The following is a 13700-nucleotide window of genomic DNA, read 5'->3' on the forward strand; positions in this document are numbered from 1 at the left end:
GAAAAACCAGGCAGTAAGGCTCCATGTTGTTTGAGTTTGAGGAGGGCAAAACATTTAAGAAGGCAGGTGAGAGGAGTCTATAAATCTAATTTTGAATGGGAAAAGCCCCATGGTTCATTTGAAGTAGGGGTGGAGCCGGTGGCAGCAAAGAATTAGCATAGGAGTGGAGCGGTGGGAAGAGAAGGGGTGTGATGTGGGACAGAGTCTAACCCCCAGGATGTCACCAAAGGGCAAAAGGTGTGTCAGGGCAATGCCCCAGATCACAATGGAGAGGCTTCTCTTCAAGGTGATGGGCACCCAGGAGCATAGGGAGGCTACCTGACACACCAGTGTGATTTTTGTTGAGCAGGCTTCACTGAGCCAGTGAGGACCAAAGAGAGAGGCGGGGCAGGCAGCTCTGAGAGGACACCTACCTGCACAGGCAAGGAGAGAAGTGGGTAGAGCATGTGGAGGAGAGGCAGTCTCTAAAGTTTGGAGTTGATATGGTAGGCGGCAGGAACCAGCGGCCAGCAATGATCTCTGCCCAGGAGGGTCAAAAGGCAGTTTGGTTTAGTTAGGAGGGGTAGAGCCCATGGGGGCCAGTGTTTTCCTCCCAGTTTTCTGCACTAGATAGAAATGAGGGTACAATGAAACCACCAAATTGGACCTTTGTGGGTAGAAAGGTTTATTGGGATTAAACTTCTGTGGCTATCTCTCAGGGGTCAGAGAGAAACAAAATGGCTGAAAAGCAAGCTGATGTTATATGACCAACAACAGGGCAGGGGTCTTCGAGCTATTGCAAACTGATTGGATTAACCAGGAACTAGATTCCCTCGCTCAGGATATTGTCCCTGGCAAACAGAAACCTACCATTTAAGATTCCTGCAGAATGCTGGTCAGCCTTCTCTTTTTACCAATTTCAATCCTTCTGTTTACCTGGTCAGAGTCTTTCTGTTTAAGACACTGTCACCAGCACTACCATTCTAGAAACCCACTTTGCACTTCGTAGGGACCTGTCCCGGCAATGAAGGTCCTTTGTGTCCGTTTAACACTTGTGAGAAGAGACTAGTCTTGACTCTCCCAAAGAACTCAGATTCAGCCATCAATAGGTAAGCCAGGCAGAATGGGCATGGAACTCAGGAAGGGTGCAATGTCAGCAGCAGGCAGACTGGACCCCGTGGGATCCAGACCCCATCTCTCATATAGAATGGAAAATGAGAAATTTTCCTCAGTAAAACATAGGAGAGAGCCGGGCATGGAGGTACAGGCCTATGATTCCAGCTATTGTTAAAAGTAAGACAGGGGACTCACTACTCCAAGGGTATTAGGGTTACAGTGCAAGGTCAAGGCTAGCCAAAGGAACTTGGTAAGACCCTGTCTCAAATATGAAACAAAATATTAAAATGGCTGAGGTGCAACTCACAATGGGAGGGCATTTGCTTAGCATGTCTATGGTCCTGGGTTTGGTCCCCAGAACCACCAAGAGGGAGAGGTCTCTCCAGCCTATGGGCTGGTCCTCTCTTCCCAACAAGCACTTGTCTGATGATCACAACTACAAAGCCATAGCAACAGAAGGAACCCTAGACTGGACTCAAGGCTGACCTGACTTCTACCCTGATTCCCTGCAGGTCAGGCCTGGCCTCCCAGCCCTTCAGCCTTCCTCCTCCTCAATCAACTATGGGTGAATAAGAACTGAACTTCTTCAACTCCAAGATCTTGCAGTCTACCCTAGGGCCTTTTCTCTCCAGGCCTCTCTCATTCTAGAACATGTAGCTATTTCAGGGAGAGCTCCCAGAACTAAATACCAGAATCCTGAGGGAGATGGCTACTCTCTAGGGCAAGTTTTACAGTCACCTTCCATCCCCGGACAGCTTGAAGGATGGGCTGAGCCTCAGTGAGTTCCTTCCTGCTGGCTGCTGAGAGTCTGAGCTCCCACCCCAACCTGGAGCTCCACTTTTTACCTCACCTAGGAAGCAAGAGGTAGGTGCCCTGAGCATCAAGCTAACAAGCATCCACCCCTACTGGCTTAAAATACAGAACCCGAAGCACAAAAGACTATTTCAGATTACAGGAGGGTTCTAGAGTCCCACTCTCCTCACCCAGCTTCCTTCCCATGTTCCCATCTCCCATGACCACATACACGGAGCAAGCCAGGAAGTAGACAAGGATACACTCAGGCTGCTAGAGACATCATATGGATGTCACTAGCATTCCTTGTCTGCTCTAGCATCCAGTCCAGGGTACCACATCGTTAGGGTACCTTGTGTCCCTCCATCACAAGAGTCTCTCAGTGCTGACATCCTCCATCAGGACTCCTCAGCCATGAGTGTCCACTGGAACTGCCTGGACAGCCAAGTCACCAGGGTCAGGAACAGAGCCTGTGCTAATTGCACCAGACCTCCCACCCCCGACCCTCCCACACACACACCACCCTGCTGCGCTGGGACCAGCTGTTATTTTCTAAGGCCATTCTGAATCTGATGCTCAGCCACCCAGAGTTGAGAAGGGCAGCTCTTAAAATTCCCATGTGTCCATTCATTCTGTCATGTGTCTCTTAGTATGGGGAAGCAGCTATTCCTAAATTAATTTTTAATGACTCATGAATAGTGTATACATTTCTTACATCCAGCTCACTGCTGCTTTATCAGTATTTCGCCAGATCACAACAGCACAGCTAAAGGCTAGGCCCCCTCGTAATTAATCCCTCAATACTATGCTTTTCCTTTTCCCCAGAGCTACAGAGTTTTCCATTCCTGGAAACATTAGACAACGGGACAGTGTCTATTGATGACGTCATGTAATATGTGACATTAAGCAATAAGCTTTTTTCTTTAAAAAAAAAAATCTTAAACTGTTTCTCCACATTGTTTGTGACTTGCTAAGCCTAGTTTGCATATTTTAGTAGCCTTGGGGTATTATGGAATGAAAATACATAGGATATGTTAAAGTTTTTGTCCTTAAAAGCCTCAGTCATGTCCATCTTGTGTACAGCATAATAAATCTTACAATATAGGTTTTCCATTAATAAATATAGCTCTATTTTTTTCTAGCACACTTTTCTATTTAAAAGAGAATGCCTTTTAGTGGAGGTAGTCCATCGCCAAGTGGGAGTAGAGATGTTAGGTTTCATTTTAGTTCACTGCCCAGCATATCCGCCCAGACAGCTCCTCCTCCTCTAAGTGATTCTTCAGCCACTACTCAGCGGCAGGTATGAGGGGACCCATTTCCCTGCATCACTGTCAAAGCCTGATTCACCAAAACTCCATTTGACCATACAAGTGATGAATGTGATTTCATTTTTTTCCTTTGTAATCATGTGACTACCTTAATAGAACAATAAGACATCAAAGTTCAAAGAGATTCCAGGGATCATGAACTCTAACCTCGTTGCTTTAAGAATGTTTCTGTTGCATATAAATTACATGATGTCATCACAATAAAAATTTTCATATGTATATATCATCTCTATAGTAATATAGTGAACAGAAATCAAAATTCCCTTTTGAATTTTTTTTCTCTTGCTGAGAGAAGAACTAATGTTAACAGTTGGCACATGTAGCAGTGGCTTGTGTTCTCATGCTAATTATGTTACCCAAAACCTGTTTGCAGTGTCCCACATGTAGGATTAAAGGAAGCTTGTCCCTAGTTGGGTTTTGACTGGTCAATAAAGTTACCAGCAGCCAATGGCTGGACAGAGAGACAGAGACAGGACTTTTAGGATTCTCAGGAAGGGACTGAAGAAGGATGAAGAGGGGATGCTTCCATGACAAGGGCATAGGAGACAAACCACTCAGGAAAGGTGCAGGAGGGAGAGACAGCTGACATGTAGGTTGGGGGTCATGGGGGGGGGAACAGCCCCAGGAGGACTGCCAGCAGGGTCCAACCCCAGAGTGGATGACAACCTCCTCGAAGCCACATAGACAAAGATGGCACTCCATAAACTATCGAGTTTACCTCGAAGAAACGTGAAACAGGGAATCTCAACAAGCAGAGTCCAGGGCAGCAGAGATGAAATATAGATTTAGTAAGTATTAACTCGGGACTATCGGAGGGGAGTGTGTGTTAGCCACGTGGAGTCAGGGAGAGGCCAAGTCACTGAGCTGTTTAAGGTATTTAAAATATAAGGCTGTGTATGCGTGTGTTTTTCTTTTGGGAATCCAGAACACTGGGATGGTAGGGAGAAGTGTGCACACACCCGCCAGGAAGTATAGAGCAGATTAATCAAATACCACAACAGGCACCACCAAATGAGCTACTTACCACAGGTAGATTCGTGTACGTAAATACATGAATACAGTAAGCAGTGTTTTATAAGTCTTATTAAATATTTTTTTTTTTAAGGCTTATTTTATGTGCAGGAGAGTTTTGCTTGCGTGTATATCTGTGCACTACGGGCATGTTTGGTGCCTGAAGGTATCGGATCCCCTGGAACTGGAGATACAGATGGCAGTGAGCTGCCACACAGGTGCTAGAAATGGAACCCAGGTCTTCTGGAAAAGCATAAGTGTTCTTAACCACCGAGCCACCTCTCTCTGCCATTGGTGGAGATTTCAGATTATTAAAAGATATCTGCGTTTTCCTGCAGTTTGCATTTATTTTCTCTTAACAACACATTTTAGTACCTGGTCTTTATCAGCACACACAGACTTATTCCTCTGCTTTCACTTCTGCATAATTTATAGCCTGAGACGTATTAGTCATCAATTGCTGCATAACAAATTCTCCTCCTGTCTCCAAATTTAGCAGCATGTACAAAAATAAAAAACGAACAGATGAAAACTCCCTTATCTCATCCAGCTTCTGAAATTGGGAATCCTGGACCAGTTTGGGCTGGTTGTTCTGGTCAGGGCCTCTGGTGACATTGTAGCAGAGCTGAGCAGGGGCTGCTGACATCTGAGGCTTCACTGGGGCTAGAGATTGGTGTATCAGATAAGATGGCTTGCCTGCATGGCTCTGGGCCATTACCTAAGTTCTGCAGCATGCAGACCCCTTCAGGGCTGCTCAAAGACAGTTCTCCCAGAACAAGTGATGAGGGAGGGAGATGGAGAAAAAGGAAAGAGGAAGCCCCAGTCTTTGTGTAAACCTAAACTCAGGAATGGCACATTACTCCTGAGTGCCATGCACTCCTGATCATACACAGCAGCCCGCCCTGGTTTAGAGTATGAGAGGAGCAGGAACACCCTGAGGTAAGTGTTGCTGGAGTCTGCTTGGATGTGCACAGGGACTCTGTGCTCTTCTCTCCTTCTCACGGCCACCTTCAGGCTCTTAGGCTCACAGGTAGCATCACTGTGAGCACTTGGGCATGTGTCTGGATGCCAGGCTCTTGTTGTGAGAAATGTGACTTTGACAAGGTCACACCACTCACTCCTACAAGACCAGGACCGCAACATCAACCACCAGACTTCCAGCCTGGTCCAGTTCCAGAGCCACTCCTGTGGGAAGATAAACAGGAAGTCGATGGTTAGGACCCAAACCCAGGATAAGTAGCTGAGGTGCCTATTTAACATACCAAGCAGACCCAGCTGCCAGGTTTTCCCAGCATCCACCAATGTCTCCCTATTACAGGGTCCTCCTGGCTGGCGTACCCTGACCCCTACTCCGAGTGGCTGGGAATCCAGCCATTTTGGTTACTCGGTTCCCCCCTTTTTTTCTTAGCCCTTTTGTACCCTTCTTCCTTCTCGGTCACCTGGCCTCCCCTCCCCTCTCTCCTCACAGGGCAGGCTCAGGGTCGTGTTTACTCTGCACTCAGATGCCTCTGTCTCTGCCCTTTGCTGTGCTCTCCCTCATATCTACAATAAGCTTTCTCCTCCACCTAGGAGCAGTCACACCCTCCTCTTATTTCTCTTCTTCATTCCGAGATCTCAACAAGTATCTTGAGATGGAGCTGCTAGAAATTCCCAATGGTTGGTTCCCTGAATGCTAACAAACCATGTAATGGCTAATCTTACCCTATAAATGCTAAATCTACAATGTCCGAAGGCTGCATCCACTGGTGTGTGAACACTCTAGCTGCCTTGGTTAAAAGGAAGCTGATAGAAATAAGGAATCCTCCCCAGGCAGAAACTGGCACCAGAAGGACTGGGCTCAGCTCTGTGGCCATGTGTAAGCCACATCTCTCCTAACACTGTCTCAACTGTGACACAGGTGCTTCAGACACTCCTGGTGATGTATGTGGTCTGGCCATGGGCAGTGCCACTGCTTTTATTCTCTCTATTGAACACATATTAGTCGTCCTTGTCCTTCAAGTTCCTCGAGTGAATGAACTCTGTTTTCTAAAAATATATTATGCCCACTGAGCTCATTTTGCCTGATTTTACCACATCCTAGATCTTTGATTTTTATGACAACCATTATTTTGTGGCCTGGGTTTCTTATTGTGAATGGTTCAGATGTTTGCTGTGTGGGGTGAAGTGTGATTGAGAGTCTTATGAGAGTTCCCTACTGAGGCCTAACCTGCCTCCTGTTGCAGGTATGGGGGCTAGTCATAAAGGCCACTGTCCCTGTAGACACAGCTTGAATCCTCTTCACATCACAGTACACAGCTTCAAAAGGATCTGGGATGGTAGGATGGGATGGGATGGGCTAGGCTGGGATGGTGGGGTGGTGGGTGGTGGGATGGGTGGATGGATGATGTGATGAGTGGATGGATGGTGGGATGGGTAGATGGTATGATGGTATGGGTGGGTGGATGGATGGTGAGATGAGTGGATGCTGTGTTGGGATAGTGGATGGTGGGGTGGTATGGTGGGTGGTGGGATGGGATTGGTGGGTGGTGGGATGGTGGGATGGGATATGTGGATGGATGATGGGATGGGTGGATGGTATGATGGGATGGTGGGTGCTGGGATGAGATGGTGGGTACTGGGATGGGTAGATGGTGGGATGGGATGGGTGGATGGTTTGATGGGATGATGAGTGGTGGGATGGTATGATGGGTGCCGGGATGGGTAGATGGTGGGTGGTGGGATGGTATGGTGGATGGTGGGATGGTATGGTGAGTGATAGGATGGTATGGTGGGTGGTGGGATGGTATGATGGGTAGTGGGATGGGTAAGTGGTGGGATGTGTGGATGGTATGATGGAATGGTGAGTGGTGGGATGGGTGGATGGGAGGATTATGAAAGACAAGGAATTAGTTTAACTGTATCAAATGAAACAGCTTCTTCACAAAGAACATTTCTGGAACATCAGAGAATTGTCTGGTCAGGAGACTTGGATAAGTGTCTCCAAAGGCCCATGTATTGAAGGATTGTCCTTAAGGTGATACTATTGAGGGGTGGTGGAACCTTTAGGAAATGAGACCTAACAGACTATCATTAGTTCACTAGGTATGTGCCTTTAAAGGGGAATTATGGGACCTCTGCATTGTCCATTTCCCATTTTGCTGTTTGCTTCCTGGCTCATAGTGTAAAGAGTTTGCTATGCCCAGTGCTCCCCACTATTCTGATCCAGTGCCTCCATCAGAGACCCTAAATAATGAGGCCACTCATTGACTGGATCCCTCAAAGCCATGAGTCAAAGCAGTTTCTCTCCTTTTTAAAGTTCCCTGTCTGATTTTGTTCTAATGTTAGAGAGCTGGCTAATACACCCAGATTGTGATATCCAGGTCAGGAGCTCTGGCCTGAATATCTGTGCCAATCCAAAGTTCATGTGTTAAACCTAATACTCATTATTCTCATGCTATGACTGAGTGGGGTCTTGGAAGGTGACAGGTTATGAGAGTGGAGCCGGCCCTTGCCAGTCAGCCAATCTGCTAACACTTTGATCTTGAAATTTCAGACCAATGAATATGTATTGGTTAACAAGTGCAGTGGGAAGAATTTTGTTACAGCAGCCAACCAGACAGACGTAGGTGAGTGTGGATAATTTCGACACCCAGTAGAAGAAAGGCTGGGGTGGGGGGTGGAGCAGCAAAGAGAAGTGGGGTTAGTGAGCAGTCAGTGTTCAATGTGATGAGCTTAAGGTGCCCCGGGGGGACCCTCAGGGTAGGTGCCTACTGTGTGTGGCTCTTAGGAGAGAAACTCAGGACTCTTACTAGCTGGCTAGTAAATGCTTTTCCCAGAAGGCCTTGAGGTTTCCTGAGCTTCCTAAGAGAATGTCTGGGACCTCTACTGTCCTCTAGAGTCCAAAGGCCAAACAAGAACAAAGAAATAAAAGGGATATGACAAGCATCTTAGAGAAGAGATGCTTCTGTTTCAGACCTGAATAGGACTGGCATTCCCCTACTCACCTCAAGCACCCGAGAAAGCAGGGACCATACCACAGACAGCACCAAATGTGGGTATCCCTGCACAGTCCCACCCCACACTGGCCAACAGACCTAAGAAAGATCGTGCCTCCTGGACGGGAGGGACTTGCTGGCCTCAGTAGCCATAATCACTTCCTCCTGAGCCTGGGGAGCTACAGAAAGCTTGGACCTTTGATGGTCCAGAGAGTGATATAGACCTGGAAGGTCTGGGGGAAAAGGGTAGGGCTTGGGGTACCCATGTGGTAGCTGGGTCTCATCAGAGGCCTGGCCTAGCATGGTCCACCATGTGGCCTACCTTGGGCTTCCATACAGCATAGCCGCACTGACGTAGTAGTCTCTCATTCCAAAGCGTTTCCCTGTGCTTCCTCAGGAAGCTTCTTGCTGAAAGATAAATGTCTTGTGTGTGATCAAACAGAATTATATTTATTTACTTTACTTTCGTCTAGGCCTGACTCAGGCCAGACAGGTCAAAGAGCAAGATTGTGAGTAGTTAAGATGGTCTCCAGAAACGCCTGGAATTTCCTGTAGGCACAAATGTGATAGAAAAAGTCAGGGTCCCCCAGGGGCCATGACAGGAGTTATGGCAGCCCAAGGCCCCTTGGCAGGAGGGGAACCTCCCACAGTGGGGAGGGCCCTCCAGCTGTTTGGGGAAGCTGACCATAATGAAATCTGCTTTCAGGGAGCAAAGGTACAAATTCAGGGATATCCAAATCCACTTTACCTCTAGACTGTGTCCAGGAGGAGGCAAGGAAGGGGGGCAGTAAGCCTGTGATTTAGCTAAGTCAGAACTGGACTTAGCAGGGCCCTCGGGCTTCCCTTGACACATTTTGAAGAAGAGCTCCTTACAAAGCTCCTGAAAGCCCCATATCAGGCACTGTTTGGAAACAAGAGCATCCATGGAGAGATAGAGACAACTGGAGACCTTTATTGTAGTAACTTAGATGACTTAGGCATAAGACTTTCTAAAACTCACAAACAAATCAATACTAATAACTTGACACTCTGGGGTTGTACTTGGTTTTTCTTTTTGCTTAAAGCCAACTTCTTTCTACCTCCGTCTGTTTTTGAATAGGCCCTAGAAGCCGAACCACCCTCAGAAGATGGTAAGCTGGGCCATTTCTGGTGCTTCAAACTAAATCTACCTAGAATTACACAGCTGAGTCACCGACTCCTAAATCCATCCACATACCCTGGAACCACCACCAGGGTATCCAAGAGCACACATCTTGGATTTGAACTTCTCGTTCAGTGGGAAGTCTAGAGTTGGGATAACCTCTGTTTATCAGTGTTCCTTCAGAATATCCCCAAGGGGTACCTGCCCTGGGCTAGGTCCTTGATGAGGGAAGGCATAGAGATGGCTCCTATGCCTCCAGAGTTTCAGCCCAGCACTGAAAGCAAAATGGGTTGTAAACACCTACCATGAAGCCTGCCTTAGTGGAGAGGGGAGCTCCAGCTTCTGGGGGCATAGACCCACAGGAGCACAGAGCAAAGTCTGAATGAGAGATGTGTCCCTTGTGGCCAATAGCCCAGTGCAAGGAGCAGTTCCAGGATTCTACAAAAGAGAAACTCAGGCAGCATCAGGAACTGAGATCTGCCTTGGGAACCATATGAATCAGCGCCTGGACAAAGCAAGCCCCTCCCGGGGAAAAGCAAACTTAGATTGTGAACAATTTCTGGCTGGAGGATGAGCAAGGAACAGAGGCCATCCAGTCCAAGGCACTGGCATATGCCCATGTCTCTGTGCACTGGGGGTCACCATCAGATGAGTTGATTTCCAAGAGGGTGATGAGTGGTTAGACACACATCACACCCCAACTCTTAGCCCCTCCTCTCAGGGTATAGCCTTCTCCACAGATCCGCACCACTGGCAGCTACTGTTCACTGGTACCTGGTATTTGTCCTCCCTGTCTTCTATAGAATAGTTCACTGACCTCATGGTCATTTTAAATAAGGCTTTGATTGTCCAGAATTTCCTGCAGCAGATGTGGCTATGTGAGTAAGTTCTAATGAATAGATAAATACAATGAAGTGGGAAGTTCTGGTTTCTTTGGGAAGTCAGTTATATCAAATGATGTTTTGCTAAAGCAGACACGGGTGAAAGGATATTTTGCTATAGCAGATACATGGAAGGACGTATGATGTTCAAAAAGAATATAAATTTGACCCCATAGACAGTGGGAGCTCGAGTAGTGGTTTGCCTTGCTCTGCCTCCCTAGTCTTCCCCGATGACATGCATGTACTGGTTCACCTTACATTGTGTTGCTGATCTTCACTTGTGGTGACTTCAGAGAGAGAAACTCCTCCAAAGAGTTTCTTGTGAGGTTCTTGCGGCTTCGTTGGACTTGGGCTGGTTGGCTAGCCTCAAGGTTTCTTCTAGATTGAACTGCCCTTGCTGATTCCTTTGTGATGTCTGCCAAGCGGACTGGGTCACAGCTGCTGATTCGTGTTTGGTGTTTGCTTATGAACTGGGCCGAGAAGGAAGATTGGAATCATCCCAAAGAACTATTTCTAAATAGGTCCACTTTCCCCATATCCTAAAAACCTACCTCTGGTAGGTGGTGGGCTAGGGAGGAGGCTGAACCCTTATTAAAATAGGCTGAGAAAAATATATGCCTACTGTACAACTTCAGGCATTTTCTTTTAAATTTTTTTTAACTTTGTGTGTGTGTGGAGGGGAGTGTGCATGTGTATATGTACACACGTACATGCATTCAGGCACCCATCACAGCCTGTGTGTGGAGGTTAGGGGACAACTCAAAGATGTCAATTCTGTTCTATGGGTTGATTTCTATTGATTGAACTCAGGTTTTTGGATTTGGCGACAAACACCTTTACCCACTGAGCCATTTTAACAGCCCCTGGGGACATTTTCTTAAAGGTAATTGATGTGTCTTTCTCCTCTCTTTTTACTCTTACTGATAACTGGAATGAAGATGTAATGGTTAAAACTTGAGTAGCCATTTGGGTCATGAAGTAATCTCGGGAATGAAGTCCTATTTAGAAAAGAAAGAAAACGCTGGGCAGTGGCGGTGTACACCTTTAATCCCAGCACTTGGGAAGCAAAGGCAGGCAGATTTCTGAGTTGGAGGCCAGCCTGGTCCACAGAGTGAGTTCCAGGACAGCCAGGGCTACATAGAGAAACCCTGTCTAAAAAAACAAAAAACAAAAACCAAAAAAAAAAAAACAAAAAACAAAAAAAAAAAAAGAAAGAAAAGAAAGAAAACAAATGGCAACTGTGTGTCCCTGCCCATGGTCAGAGACTTGGTCTGTCTTCTGATATTTCTATAGGAATAAATAGTCTTATGTTTCATTTTAAAACATTTGACCCTTAGGATTTCTCTAGTACTTATAGTCAAACTTACTTATACATGATGTCATTCCCCCATGATATTAAACCTAATTGTCTGCAGGCAACAAGTCCAGACCACCCTAGTCAAAACCAACCTAGCCGTCCCCCTGCACTATCACCAACTCGGAAGGTGAGGTGCAGCAGGGCTGTGCTAGCTGAGCGCCACACAGATGGTGTTCACAGGTGGGGCTGTGTGGGATGGTTAAACCATGCCAGGAAGTTTGGTAAGGTAGAGCAGGTTGAGACCCAGAGACTCAGTGGACACACACCTGAAACTTAGGCACTACCTGCTCCCATGCCAGATTCCTGGCCTGGAACACATGCCACCCTCCTCACATAAGGAAACGTGTCCTATGGTCGCAGAGGCCCAAAACAGAGTTCTCCATGCTAATGAGGCACATAGAGGCCCAGAGGGCTTAGCCAATAAGCTTCCCTTCCTGGACATTGCTCCTTGCAAAAGGTATTTAATCTCTGGTCCATCCTGAGAAGTAGGTAAGGTACACTATGCATCCATTTTCTACCATGAACAGTCAATAAATATTTTAGAACCACGGACTGTCTCTTTCATCAAGATCCTCCATGGGGAGCCATGAAGAAAGCGTTCGACTATTGAGTTGCAGTTTATTCTCCCGGCAGTGCCTGGATGTCCAAGAGTCAGAGAACCCCACAGCCCCAGACCCCTGAGCCAGCCCTGGCTTTCCCACCCCCAGAGCAGTGTCTCAGCGCTTCCCTATAGCCCAGCACCCACCTCCAACCCCACCCCCCCCCATGGTCAAACTCCTGAGGTGGGTGGGACTTGGATCCACAAGGCCCGTACTAGCTGAGTGTCTCACAGGTGTTCACAGGGGAGGCTGGGATGACTACTCGCTAGCACAATTGTCCTTGTGCTCACTACTTTTGCAGAACCCTAAGACTGCACAAACTGCCCAGAGATGAAGGGATGCCTCGTAGGGGGTAACTGGCTGCATCTGAACTGTGCAGGGATGTACCTGCACCCTCCTCCTACCGAGGCTCTGCTGCACCAGCATTTGCTAATGCACCCCACTTTCCTCCAGAGCTGAGCCCCACAATAAATGCATGCTGAAACCTTTTGGCTGTTAATGCCTGGAGCTCTTTGCCAGAGGGATTGATTGCCTGTGAACTGAGTCTCTGCTGCTGGACATTCTATAATGGATAGGCATCTCAGAGAAAGAGAGGATATTGGGTAGTAGTTCTTTGGCCCGCATTACACCAGGGTGGGTAGACAGCACAGAAAGGACCAGTCGGGATGTAGGCTCTACACACACAGCAGGACTTGGAGCCTCAGCAGGACAGAGGATAGGGAGAGCTTTGCAGTGCAAGGGCCTTGGCAGGGAAGCCATTACGGAGCAGGTAGAGGGAAAATTCCTGGCCAGCAAGACTACTCTGCTATCATTACACCATTAAGCCTCACAGCACCCCCTCGGGTTAGGCAGCAATTTCATTTTTTATGATGGAGATGGAGGAGAATTAAAATGATTTCTTGGCTCCCTGCTATGTAGGAGGAAACCTCCTTGTCCTAGATTTGTGGGATCCCAGGAGAGAATAAGGAACGGATTCTCCTTTAGCTCTAAGATGGCCACTCTCACTCCCCACACTCACCAACAGCTCTGCACTAGATTCAAAGGCCACGCACAACACACCACGAAGAACAATGACAGCCATTGCCTCTTTCCACTGATGAGGAGCTAGATGACCAGAGAAGGAAAGCCACCTGCCCAGGGTCAGTCAGCATTACAGCTAGAGATCCACAGCCTTCCTTCTAGAGCCTGCAGCTCGTCGGGACCTTACAGTGATGGATGGACATACGACTGGTCTCACATGCTCACCAGCCTTCAGACCCTTGTTTCTGATTGTGTCCAAAAAGGGAGCCACAGGAAGGGATGGTAACAGGCAGAGCCCTGGCCAACCATGGGTGAGTCCAGAGCCACAGACCTAGCAGGAAAGGAAGACAACTTGGCAGGCAGAGAGAGTTTGACTGCAGTCACGCAGCCAGAGGAGGAACAGACTATGACATACTTTGAGGTGGGAGAAGGCGCTTCCATAACAGACTCCACCCCTCTTCGGTTATCCTCCTTTTGGCAAGGAGTCCCTTAAGGAGGTGAC

General features: G+C 47.5%; 1 long non-coding RNA gene across 1 annotated transcript; it reads left to right on the forward strand.

Annotated features, from left to right (window-relative positions):
* The first annotated feature begins 7758 nt into the window (after positions 1-7758).
* LOC116086379 lies at positions 7759-9380 on the forward strand. Its single transcript, XR_004116898.1, has 2 exons — positions 7759-7831; positions 9300-9380. It is a non-coding gene; the product is annotated as an uncharacterized LOC116086379 (long non-coding RNA).
* Positions 9381-13700: the final 4320 nt, after the last annotated feature.

Source organism: Mastomys coucha, unplaced genomic scaffold (genome assembly GCF_008632895.1).
Source record: "Mastomys coucha isolate ucsf_1 unplaced genomic scaffold, UCSF_Mcou_1 pScaffold12, whole genome shotgun sequence".
Classification (NCBI taxonomy): Eukaryota; Metazoa; Chordata; class Mammalia; order Rodentia; family Muridae; genus Mastomys; species Mastomys coucha.